Consider the following 13421-nt stretch of genomic DNA (forward strand, 5'->3'; position numbering starts at 1 on the left):
AAGAGTGGGACGGGGAAGGAGGAAAAGCCAACATCAAGGCACCTTACTGAAGTCTCCACTGTGTGAAATGGGGGCTCCATTCTGCAAGAGAAGCTGGAAAAAATGACCACCCTACCAGTGGGACGTTGGCGCACTTACACACTAGCTTCCTTCCCTTGTGGTGAGGGTACTTGCCTCTTATTTCTGGGCTGTGCTTGTACAAAGGCCTACTCAGCTTCCTGCAAATCTAGACTGTCCATCTGGGCTGCCTCTGAAATCAGAGGCAGGCCCCGTGGATATGATGCTTGTATCAAGTGCCATCTTCCTAAAGAGATCGGTCACAACCTTCCCTTGCCCTGAACTTCATCGCTGGTTGCTTCTTGAAAGAGTGGCCATCTCTATTGACTTCCTCACCTACCATTTTCTTTCAGCCATCATAGTCAAATTTCAAACTCAAAGCTGAGCTACTGCTTAGTTATGAATCAGTGATGGCCCAATCAGAGAGTCACTTCCTAGTACTTGTTCGGGGGTATTGGTAAAAAAAGGCGGCATTGACAGCTATGGGACTGGATAAGGGCACCCAGGACATTCCACATCAAAGGGAGGGGGAGTGCAGGACACGAGAAAGCTGTGTGGCTTCGGAGAACGGAGACGGTACGCCCTACGGGGTGATTGAAGGGGTTCTCTGAACGCCCCTCTGAGCTCCAAAAGCAATTTCTTGGTGCCTTGAGGACTTTTCTGTTTCCCAGAATCTCTAAATACATTGCTAGGAAACATTTTAGGCTTTCACCAGCAAATATCAGAGCAGGAAGAGTGAGCAGCCAGCCGACCCCAAGATGGCCGAATAGCTGGGTGACAGATTCTGTGGCAGGAAAGGAATCACAGGAGGGGTCCCTCAGGATGATCCTTGCCAGAGGGTCGTCCTTGCCCATCAAGGATGGCACTCATTACCAGTTTGCCCTGCTTCTCAGTCGGCCTGGCCTGAGTCTCATCCCCACGTCCCACAGCCGAAGGAAAACGTGCTTCCTTATGTCTCTGCCACCATTTCCAGCGTCCCTCCATGGCCTTTCTTCTCCGTGGGGTTGGACAGAGTGTCTCTGAGCCCCCGTTGGGGCAGGGTTGGAACAGGGCTTGAAAACCCATCTGTCACCATATGAGGTATGACTGCACTCAAGTTCTTTCTTTGGGCAGGAGCTAAAAATAATATTCATTTGGAGAAGGATGACATATCTCACTATGCAGGATATATTATGACTGATACAGAATAGACCAATATTCATTGATACTGTATTGCTGTTTCAGTATGAGTCACTGAACAACGGAGACCCCAGGGCGGAGGCTTTTCTGGGGGGGGTTACCAGGGGGTTGCCGGAGTGTTGCCGGAGCCCTCCCTGGTCTGGGCTGCCCCGTTTTGTCCACAGGAAACATGAAAGCAGGACAGAAATGAGTGATTTCTGTGCCACAATCAGAAGTCCAGAACAGAGCTGTTTTTGGAAAATGTGTCCAGGCAGACGACATGGTGCACTTTCTCTTGTCTTCTCTCCGTGGCCACTCTGCTCCTGTGTCAAGCCCGTGCTGTCCGTCAGCCTCTCTCCCAGGCAGCTGTGCCCCCCATCCTTGAAACCAGGGTTTCGCACCCTTGCTGCCGCTCACATTCTGGACCAGGGTTCTTTGTTGGGAGGGGGGAGCACAGAGCAACAACCCTGGCTTCTACCCAGTAGATGCCAGCAGTGTCCAGTTCTGACAACCAAAGAGATCTCCATATGTGGTCAAATGACCCTGGGGAAGGGGCTAAATCCCGCCTCGCTCCGGTGTCAAGGAGCCCCCCCACCCTGGACTCCAGAAGATTCCATAGCACAGTGCTGGGTGGAGAAGGGGCTGTTGGGGGAAATGGGGGACATCAGACATGCTGTGAGCCCGGACCCACAACCGAAACAGAACCGAGGGGCAAGTCGGAGTGGACCTTTTGTTCTTTATTGAAATGGAGCCCTGGGCCAAAAGCATCTCTGGCTTGCCAAGCCTTGTCAATGAATTTCCGGTTACCTGGGAGGGAAGAAGCAGGAGAGGTGCCGGCCCCCCGCTGTGTTCACACACCTCCCGGAGCTTTCATTCCGCCCTCAGCCATAACGAGCCGAGGCCAGGCCATCCGTGACCTGCTAATGGGGTGCATTTTCGGATTTATCTGCTCACACGTTGTCTGGGGCCTCTTTGGGAACGCTCCCTGATTGCTCTCCAATCATTTCCCACCCCTTTCAAGAACATTAGGTATTAATTCAAGCTTGTCAAATCTTATATGATATATTCCATTCAGGAGCTAATACCTCATCAACCCTACCTGGCACTGGAAAATTCAATTTCTCAAGATACCAGCTGTTATTCCGGAGACCCTGCATATCTATTTGGAACAGCTAATAGGAAATGTTCTTGCTGAGCATTTTTTTTTTTTTTTGCAGCTGGTAAAGTTTTGTGAATTGGATATGAAGTGTACCTCCATGAATCTAAAACAAATAAGCAAAATGAATACATTTATGGCCTGGTGACTTGAGTGCTTTTTTGTTATCCCCCTAAATTAACGACAAATAAAATAACAATACATGTATGCAAGTTACAGGAGTCTTCAAAAGATATTTTTGTGTGAAGGTGATTGTTGCTTTGCTCCAGAAAACAAAAACAAAAAACCGTGGACTGTAGGTAGTGTTTGGGAAGAGGGAAGGCATGTCCTGTTTAATATCCAATCAATATCATTTTTTTGTTTGTTTTAACAGTCACCAGTATTGAAAAGAAAATCCACAGAGTAACACTCTTATGAACAAAATTAAACTTCCATAGCTCATTTTCCAGGGGGAAGATAATCTCTCAAAGACATCAGAATTCTCTAGAGCTTTTTTTAATAGGAATTCTAAGCTATCATTATTATTATTATTATTATTACTACTTATTTGCTTTTGTAGTGATGCTGTTGGGGTCTTTTCTTGAAGTATAATTGCCATATAATATTATATTAGTTTCAGGTGAATATAATGATTCACTATTCGAATAGATTGCAAAATAATCACCACAATAAATCTAGCTATCATCCTTACTGTACATAGCTTTGATTTTTCTTTCTCATGATGAGTACTTTTACGATTTACTTTCCTTTCAAAAAGGTCGGGGGTAGGGCACCTGGGTGGCTCTTTCAGTTAGGCAGCTGACTCTCGATTTCAGCTCAGGTCATGATCTTGGAGTCAGTCATAGGACCATACCCTGTGCCATGCTCTGCACTAAGCACAGCGTCTGCTTGTCCCTCTCCCTCCCCCTGCTTGTACCCTATCGTTCTCTAAAATAAATAAATAAATAAGTAAATTAAATCTTTAAAACCTAGGGAGATTTACTTTCTTAGGGGGAGCCCGTGTGGCTCAGTCAGTTAAGTGTCTTGATTTTGGCTCAGGTCACTATCTCAGCGTCATGGGATTGAGCCTAGCGTTGGGCTCCCCACGCGGCAGGGAGTCAGCTTAAGATTCTCTCCCTCTCCGGAACGCCTGGGTGGCTCAGTTGGTTGGACGACTGCCTTCGGCTCAGGTCATGATCCTGGAGTCCCGGGATCGAGTCCCGCATCAGGCTCCCAGCTCCACGGGGAGTCTGCTTCTCTCTCTGACCTTCTCCTCGCTCATGCTCTCTCTCACTGTCTCTCTCTCTCAAGTAAATAAATAAAATCTTTAAAAAAAAAAAAAAAGATTCTCTCCCTCTCCTTCCGCCCCTTCACACCCTACCCTCTCCCACACTCTCTCTCTCAAATAAATAAATAAATCTTGAAAAAAGAAAGATTTACTCTCTTAGCAACTTTCAAATCTATTCTCTTAGAATGTTCTGAGTACAACTCCACTTGTGAAAATATTCATTTCCCATTTGATCTGGAAACAGGAAGATCATGGTCATGTGTAATCTAGCAGCAGGTTAATAACTACAGCAATTTCAAAGATGTGAGGAGCATAAAAGATATTTCAGAATATTTGCTACAACTATAATGGGATATAAAAATATCTGTGAGATCCATGTAGAGCCGAGTTAACAGGTACTGTTAATACTACTTTGGTTGCCTGAATTCCTAATTAAAAGAAATGTTTTATTTCCATTTCATGGTATAAAATACGGATTTTTAAAAAAATTAAAGATACCAGCCTCTTGAATTCTAGCCATTGACTCTTACATTAAGAATTCCTGCTCTAATGGACTGACATAGTCCATGGCAACAGGAAGGGGAAAGCAAGGCAGAGTCTGAAAATAATGCAAAGACCATGTGATTCAAGAGTTCCACTCAGCTTCGGTAACTTACCTATTTGATATCATCTACTAAGTTTCCCCATCATTCATTCAGCCTTGACCTCAGAGACCCCTTTGCTTTTCCCTGAATACAACCCTGCCTCAGGGCCTTTGCACTTGCTGATCTCCCTGCCTGAGTGGGGAGAGGAGCTGCCTTCAGATTTGTAGATAGTTCTAGTATCTGCACGTAGTTCTGCCACTACATTGAGATTCTGGCTTAAATGTCACTTTTCAGGTAAACTCCCTGACTTCATATTTAGAATTGTAATCTGTTCTGGGAGAGTTCATTGTAGTATGCCCAGAATTGGCCCAAGCTATTCTGTTTAAGTGAGAAGCCTGTCTATAGGGCAATGACTCCTGGCCAAGGCATGAGAACTATTAGCTAATTGTGCTGCTGGGTGACTGTGGGATGGGGGAGTTTGAAGCAGTCTGTACCAGCTTGTCAACATTATTTATTGATAACAGCAAGACTGACAATCTGCATCCGATCAGAGTGAGACCCTCAGAGCTCTCTGCTGGTAACTGTGGTTACACAGCAGAAATATGCATACATAACTGGCAAAATAAAAAAAAAACTCCAAGCCAAGACTCCATTTGGAGGTTCCTGGTTTCCAGGGGTCCCACGTCCCATGTACACATCTATGGCTCCTGATCGGAAAGCAAGAATGCATTCCTGCCACAGCTCTTACAGACGGAGGGCAATAAAGCCCCAGCCCTGACTTCTCCAGACCCCTTGCTACCAGACGGTCTCCGGTTATGATGCCTAGCCTCGCTTTAATGCTCTTTCTCCATTGCGCCCTCTTCCTGGAATAAATTCCAGATTTGTCAGCACTGTCATTAAAGGTCTTGGGAGTCATTCTTAGCAACCAAACCCTGTTTAAGAGCCACCAATAGTGCACAATCCTGACCCAACTGTCCCTCTTCTTCCTTGTATCTGTGACACTAAGCACCATCTGATATATTGTAAATTTTACTTAATGATTTTGTTTACTACATTACCATATGTATTTGTTATTATTTTCCTTTTATAATTTTTTAACTGTCCTCCCATTAGGGGACTCCAAGAGGGCAGGGTTTCTGGTCTAATTTTTTTTTACTGCTGTATCTCTGGACCATAGTGGACCTTCTGCATTTATTATTTGATGAATAAGTAAGTACAGAAGGAAGCAGAGTAGAATTATCACTTTGAGTTCAAGGCTGTTTTGGCCCAGCTCTGAGGCTGGAAATCAATATACAGAAGCTTAGAAAGATGGACAGTGATAAAGAGCATGTTCGCCTGCTGATTATACTCAAGTCAGTTATCATAAGGCACAGAGATGCTAACTCATGGTCAGTTGCAACAGCAGTTGACGTACCTAATCTACATTGACTCAAAGTCCAAAACCTGATGTCCATGAAAGGCCACAAGTGGCTATTAAGAACTTGCCTTTCTGACAGCTCTTCCAGCCTCTGAAGACAGAGTCACCCAGATGGGGTACAGCTTTCAGTTTCCCTAGTACTTCTAGAACCTTCTGTATTTCACGGACTTTGCTCTAGGGGCAGAAAGAGGAAATGGCCAGCAGCTGGTCAACACCACAGTGAGATCCATTGCCAAATTTGGGGAGCCCGAGGTTCGATGGGGAGCCATTTTGATGGGCCACTGATACAGAAGTTTGACTTCTTATCACCGGCAACATTAATATGTAATTCCCTCTGTCTTTCTAGGCTCCCATATGAATTGCTGATCTAGAAAACACCACATAACTCTCAGGGCTGCTTACCTGAGCACTAACCGAGTCCTTTTTTGAAACACAGGGTCTGCCCTTCCTCTCCACGCCCCACCCCTGCTGGGATTCTCAAGCATCAGGTCTGAGGTTGGGAAACCAGTATTTTTAGAAGTTCTGTGTGTGATTTTACGGTTGGGGAATATCTTTTCTAAACTATACTGTAAAGAATTAGGGAATTCAAAAGTGATGAGTGATTTTAATGAGCAAAGTATGTTCACTTCTTTTGAATTATAGGAGAAAACTCCTTTTTAATGTTCATTTTTCTCTCCAGAAATCTGTTCTTTATTTTTTCCCAGTTGTATGAAGGTATAATTGACCTCTAACACTGTATTGGTTCCAGGTGTACAACACAGTGATTTGACATGTGTGTATATGACAAAATGTACACCACAACTGTAATTCACATGCATCGTCTCACGGAGTTAAATTTTTTTTTCTCGGGATGAGGATTTTTACAATCTACTCATAGAAACCTTCAAATACACAACACTGTGTTATTAGCTACAGTCACCATGCTGTACGTTATATTTTTCAGAGTCAAAATGGTGACATCTTTTCAGAGAAGGCTGCACAGTTTGCTCTGGGCTTGGTGAGTTCGCTGACATCTTATTTCCGTCTTTCATCTACCCCCTTACTGCTTGAACTTGCAGAGGGAGAGTACAGAAGATGAATGTAAAGTGCACAGCCCCACAGACTTGCTTTCGAGTTGCTTTGGAAGAAGCTGGTGCCTGGTTGTTATTCCTAAGTTGTTGGGGAGGCAAGGATGCGGGTAGGCGACGTACGATTTGTCCCAGAGGGAAATGGTCAATTATGGGAAAATCTGGGGAGAAAAGAAAGATCTCTTGCCCAATGGGCCCCACACCCACTCGAACACAAAGTTCTCTCCACAACCCCACACCTTCATGATGAAAACATGAAGTTGGAGGCCACCTACAGCTTACCTGGAGGAGACCAATCAATCTGTATCATTAGGCTGCTTCTCCTTAGTTTGTGCTTAAGCCATCAAGGTGAGGCACTGGTAAAAGGGACAGTATCAAAACACAGGCCCTGAACTCTCCTATCCAGCAGATCTTCTGGAGAAGAAAAAGTCAGTCAACAGGAGCCAGCTTCGTTGTACAGGGTTTAACCATTCCTACAAAGCACGGATGGCTGAAGCCAAGTGGTACCGGCCCCACAGAATCAGGTGGGTGGGCTGAAATGGGCCACGGTGGGCGTATTTCTAGCACAGAAATTGGTAAACACTACAAATCAGATGTCTCTATATTTTTTTTCTGAAGACTTGAATCTTAAAAATTTACCAAGGTACAGCTACTCAGAAGCTATCGTCCGCGCCAAGACAGGCACACTAAAAGGTCGTTACGTTGCCTCCATAAGTCAAGCAAGGTGTTTGCTACAGTGGGTCCTCCACAACCGGAGCAGCGAAACATCAAATCTTGTCCTGTTATTCCACATGGCGGGGGTGGGGGGGTGGACACAAGCCTCCTCCCTAATCTTGAGTCACTCTTTACGTAACTAACACTAATTCAGAGGAGCTCATTATTCCATGACTCTCCACTTAAAGAGGGACTTCAGTGCCCTATGACAAGCCTAAGTGCTTCCATCACTTCTTCCAGCAGAGGACAACCGGAAGTCTCATGTCAAACTGTAGTTTTTCACCCTTCCAAAGTAGCGGGCTGACTCGAGTCCTGTCCTACAGTGGAAATCCCATGAGACACAAAAATTTGCAGCCCAAGGAAGACTACCTGCCAGCCTCATTTGACAACTAATTTGGCATCGCCCACACTGGTGGGGATTCACAGTAGAACGGCTGCCTTCGCTCCCCAGTTTATTGAACTAAAGACAGAGAATGGCTTCTTCATTAATCAGAGGGAAAGGAGTCGCCATTGACTAGGCATGGCGAAGACTGTCCACCTGCAGCCTGGGAACCAAGGCATCAGTAATTCCACTCCTCAAAATCCTTCCGGATCGCTAATACCATGATTTTATTTTGTAACCAGTACTAGCACACGGATTTCTTTCTTCCTCTCTTCTACTGCTAAATCTCCCAACAGCAGAGTGCATTTTCACTCAACCCAATGAACAAATGAAGTGATTGGATCGGAGAAAACATTAAGGAGCCAAAGGGCACAAGAGGGCCCAAGGAGACCATTTGCACCTCCGACGCTCTACAGGCTGTCTCTGGGCAGCAAATAACCCATGGCTCTTGCTACTTGATTGTCAGTCCTTCCTACGAAGACTAGAAAAGTACATCTGTCACAGAAAGTGCACCTAATTGACTCGGCTTTGGCGGTGGGGGCGGGGGTGAGGTGGGGGGCGGTTCTGACTATCAGTGGTTTTCCCAAGAGTCAAGATTGATATGCATTTGTGCTGTTCCCTCCTGAATCCTTTGTCCTCATGACGAACGGCATAAAGCACTACTGGCCTGGGGAACACATCTGATCTGAAACCCTAGAAGAGACGAGGCGAGACAACAGGCCCACTTATAACCCCAATCGTGGCACTCAGACTCCATCAGCAACCATTTAGTCCCAAGGACTAGAAGCTACTTGAGCTAACTGATATACAAGAAGAAAGCTCTTGTGGAAGAGGCAACTGTACAGATTCCGGGTTCCAAAAAGAGTGGAAATGTTTTAAAATAGCTTCAGGAACCCTTCCTTGCAGGTTCTGGGCAACAAAAGACCCTGGAGATCTCTGCTTAACTCTTCAGCGGGGGTCATTTTATGACCACGGTGGAATTTCCAGCTGGGCTGATGGTGGTTTGGGACCAATTAAATCCACTTTAGAGAACTAAAGTCAACAGGGTGCTCCTTACATCGTATGCTGAGGAATAAAACCCACACCTAGCACATTCAATTCTGCACACCGCAACTCACAGGACTACATGTATTGGGTGAAAAGCACAGTGATACCATCACCAGTTTCCGTGGTCATAACCCAATGTTTACAATATAAATACTTTGGCTTCCAACAGCGGTATCTTCTAAGCCCGTGAGGCTTAAACACCGAGAAAAACGTTGCATTAAAATTCCCACACAGGCCTGTAGAGCCACCTGATTTCACTGTACTCAGAAAAAAGAAAAAAAAAAAACCCAAGCTTTCAAAAGGGTATAGAAAGTTGAAAAATCTCATATCGCCCGAAGTGAGCTGAGAGGCCTTGGGTGGGGAGGAAAGTGAGCGGAAATCAATTTTACTTGCTTCGGCCTCACAATGGATTTTGCAAAGTAAAGGGTAGAAAATCAATCTTGTCAAATCAGTGAGAATTTATACACTTGAAGGAGTCCAAAGGTTTTGGAGGGTATATTGGGCTGTAGGACCTTCTCCATCACATGGTGGTGAATATAGCCTCAAGGTGGGACCCATGCCTCAGTGAGTAGGGACTGGTCACTCCCAGTGACATCACCAGGGACTCAGACAGGAAACCAGAGCATGGAAGGTGGGCCTTGAGCAGAAAGCAGACCAGGGGGCTAGTGTCTGTCTTGGCTTCCACTCTGCTGTGGGTGGGGGAGACGTCACAGAGAAATGCTTCAGGGAAGTCAGGTGACGTAAGGGACCCACATTCTCTGCTCAAGGGGAGTTGGCCAGGGGCTGGGCCAGCAGGTGCACCAGCAGCAAACTTGTCCGTGTTACATAAGCATGTTCCTTGGTTCCCTTTCGGTTTTTATAAACTTCAGTGAAGACTCCTGTAAAAGGTCTGCCTGGGGGCGCCTGGGGGGCTCAGTGGGTTAAGCCTCTGCCTTCAGCTCAGGTCATGATCTCAGGGTCCTGGAATTGAGCCCCGCCTTGGGCTCTCTGCTCCGCGGGGAGCCTGCTTCCTCCTCCCCCCCCCCCCCCCCCCCCCCCCCGCCTGCCTCTGCCTACTTGTGGTCTCTCTCTCTCTCTGTCAAATAAATAAATAAAATCTCAGAACTCTGTGAGGTCTCTTTCATAAGAGCACTTAACCCCAGCATGGGGCCTCCACCCTCAAGATCTAATCACTTCCTAAAGGCCCCACCTTCTAATATCATCACCTTGGGGCTTAGGATTTCAACATGTGATCAACATACGTTTGGGGGGACACAAATATTCGGTCCATAACATACCTAGACTTACAGAAGAGTCATGAAGACCAGCGTAGGAGAGAATAGCATGCTCCCACCTCACCCTTCAGGCAGGCACGCCAGTGACCTTGTAGTTAGTAAGCAGATCCCAAAGAAAATGGAGTCGAGGCTGAGAAATCCCACCTCTGGGTCCCATCTGGACCTTCATTTGTTATTGCCAAACTTGTTGATGTAGGCTTGATGTGATTAAAGGAATAGGTGGCTGTGTGACCTTAGGAAAGTTACTTGACCTCTCTGTGGCCCTTTCTTTAGCTGTGAAGTGGACATAACAACACACCCGTATCAAAGAATTATTACACGGATTATAGGAGTTGATGTTTGTGAAAACCTGAGAGCCACGCCTGACATACAGTAAACACCATACACGTGTTCGACTTGACAAAAATAATCATGATCATGTTGTTATATATTGGACTTCAACACAAACCTGATGGCAATGAGCCATCAGCGGTGTGGTAGGCAGAATTCTATGATGCCTCCCAAGATTCTGGGTCCCCGGTATCCACACTCCTTCTGCCAGTTTGCAGATGTGACTAAGGTCCTAAATCAGGAGATGATCTGGGCAGTCCTGACTTAATCAGGCAAACCCTCTAGAAGCAGAGTTTCCTCCGGCTGGCCACAGCAGAGGAGCTGCAGCAAGGTCAAGCCACCTGGCCAGGAAGGAGGTCAAGCCACCTGGCCAGCAAGAAAGCCGTATTGGCTTCCCTCCTGTGAAGTTCCTAGGGAGGGGGCCCTAGAGCAAGGGACTGTGGGAGGTCGGTAGATGCGCAGGGCAGTTCTCAGCTGAGAGCCCGCAGGAAAGCAGGAAAGCAAGGGCGTGAGTCCCGCAGGTGCAAGGAACTGAATTCTGTCAACAACCAGTGATCTTAGAGGAAGACACAACCTTCACCCCAAGCCCCAGAGAAGAATTCTAGCCTCGGGCAGCACCCAGATTTCAGCCCCATGCGACCCTGAGCGGAGATTCCGGTCACACAGGGCCTGGACTTCTGACTTTCAGAAATTAGGAGATCGTAGATTTGTACTGCTTTAGGCCACTACGTTTGTGAGAATTCAGTATGCGGCACTAGAACACTGGTATAGTGAAAAATTAAAGCAAATAGGTACACGTAATACATGATCAGTTAGACGATTTTGTTCAAAGCCCAGGCAGCCTACTTTTCCACCCTGCCACATTACAGGTGAAGATTTTTGACGCTGACCGAGTTATTACAAAGTACTCTCCCCGTTCAGGAAAAAAAAAAGGACTTTGCCGCTCCCGGGGGAAGGCACTGTTAGGTACTCACCAGCATCCCTGGCCCCGCACGGCCGAGCTGCCTGCACCAAGAGCAACAGGTCTGGAGCCCCCCAGGCGGGTTTCTTTTGGTTGGGGAGAGGGCTAGGCAACCTCCACCTTAGGCAGGTGCAACCTCCTACAGGTGTGTCCCGACCTTTGACCTACGGATGAGGCTCCACCTCCACTTCCAAGGCCAGCCTAAAATGGGCAGGCGGTTTTAGGACCCAGGGATCAGAGCTCTGGGATTTATCAAAGAGGAGAGAGTGCTTTGCAGAGGAGCTCTGGCCTATCTATGCCCTAACCCCCCCCCCCCCCCCCCCCCCCCCCCCCCCCCCCCGCACAACCACCTACTGTGTGAACTTTTGTAAATTCCTTAACCCATCTGCACCCCCATCTGGAAAATGGGGGTAACAGCGGTGTGAGGGTTTGAGGTAAGGCTTACAAATCACGGCTCTGTAGGGCCCAGCCGTTAGCAAGCCCACTAAAATGAGAGGTGGTGTTTAATTGCTTTTGATGCTGCCTGAGTCTTATACTCAAGCTCTAAGGCTAAGCGTTCGTCGTATTATAAATACCCAACCCAGCACATCTCCGTCCCTTGTCCCAGAGCCCCAAGTGTCTGCTTAATGACTAACCACTCCAACCCAGTACACAGAGTACCGGGCCACATCAGTCAGCCCCAGTACAAACCCAGAGTCAATCAATTGTCCTTCCCCGCCGCCTTCTCTTTGCTCACTTGTTTCATTAGAACAGGAACTGTGCTACAGATGGGTACCAGACAGTCAGCATTTTCTACTGGAATAAAACCAAGGGAATGCAGTCACCGACAATAGGAAACCGGGCTACAATAAAGAGAGGAGTTAAGTTTGCACTCTAAAAACAGACAAAGTAATTACCATTTTTAAAAGACGGTTTCCTGAGGCTAAAAATCTACATCCCTCGTGCACTGGGGGGAGGGGGGATCTATTAGATGTCATCGAACCAGTCTGATGACAGAATTTATGAGGCTGTGCCAGATTGTGATCAAGTGTTCAAAGGTATACGCCACTTATAAATATAACCACATCTAGACTCATAAAAATAGACTCCCTATTTAAATTGAATCTTCTTTCTGAGCATTGCTAAGCGAGGTAATGTGAAATTTTCCCAAACTGCAATGAGGGAGGTGGTGGTGGTATTTTTCCCATTTGTGGAGATGACCATCTATTATACGGATTTGCAAATTGGTTAATTGTCTGGAAGATTTAAGAAGAAAAAATGCTGTTCTAGTAATTCTGTGCAGCCCTGCGCTCAGAGGATTTTGGCCGAGGGAAGATTAACATAAGCGAGAGTTTGCCTGATACATTTTAAATGAGAAACCAGGCTATTTTTTGAACTAATGTTTTCTGAAAGAAAATTATAGCAAAGAGTCTATCATTCCTTCCTCCTTAGCCAATGATTCCCCCAACTACAGTGTTAAGATCCGGAAAGTCAATATACTATCTTCGCCTGTCTCCTTTGCTGTGGCTACCGTGGGGTCTAGAATAGGGCCTGGCGCAGACACGGGCATGGAATATTCCCTGAATAAATGGGTTAGAGAAATTAAATGAATTAGCAAGTAGCAGGATGCTGATGTTCTCTTTCAGTCTGAATTCTGAGCAGTTATAAATGGCAACGTGATCAGATTGAAAAGGAAAACAGAGGAGCAGGGAAGTGGGGTTCTGTAGAGTCATATTTGCATTTGGGGGTACACGGGAAGGGAAGAAGGAAACCCAGTGGCAACAGAATTTATCACTACAAAGTTTTTGTTCCTGGATGGAAATTTCCAGAGCTCGTGTTGTAAACTGTCTTACAATGGGTCGTTTATGAGGAACAAGCCTTTCTGCTGAAGTCACTGTGGCAGCAGCGCCATCTGCTGGGGTAACTAGTTGGGCATTTGAGAACAATATTCTAGTCGGCTTTTTTTTTTTCCCCCAAAAGCAAATTGAATTTAGAATCACAGAAATTATCTCAGAAATATCTTTAGAG

The sequence above is a fragment of the Mustela erminea genome, chromosome X, assembly GCF_009829155.1.
Source record: "Mustela erminea isolate mMusErm1 chromosome X, mMusErm1.Pri, whole genome shotgun sequence".
Classification (NCBI taxonomy): Eukaryota; Metazoa; Chordata; class Mammalia; order Carnivora; family Mustelidae; genus Mustela; species Mustela erminea.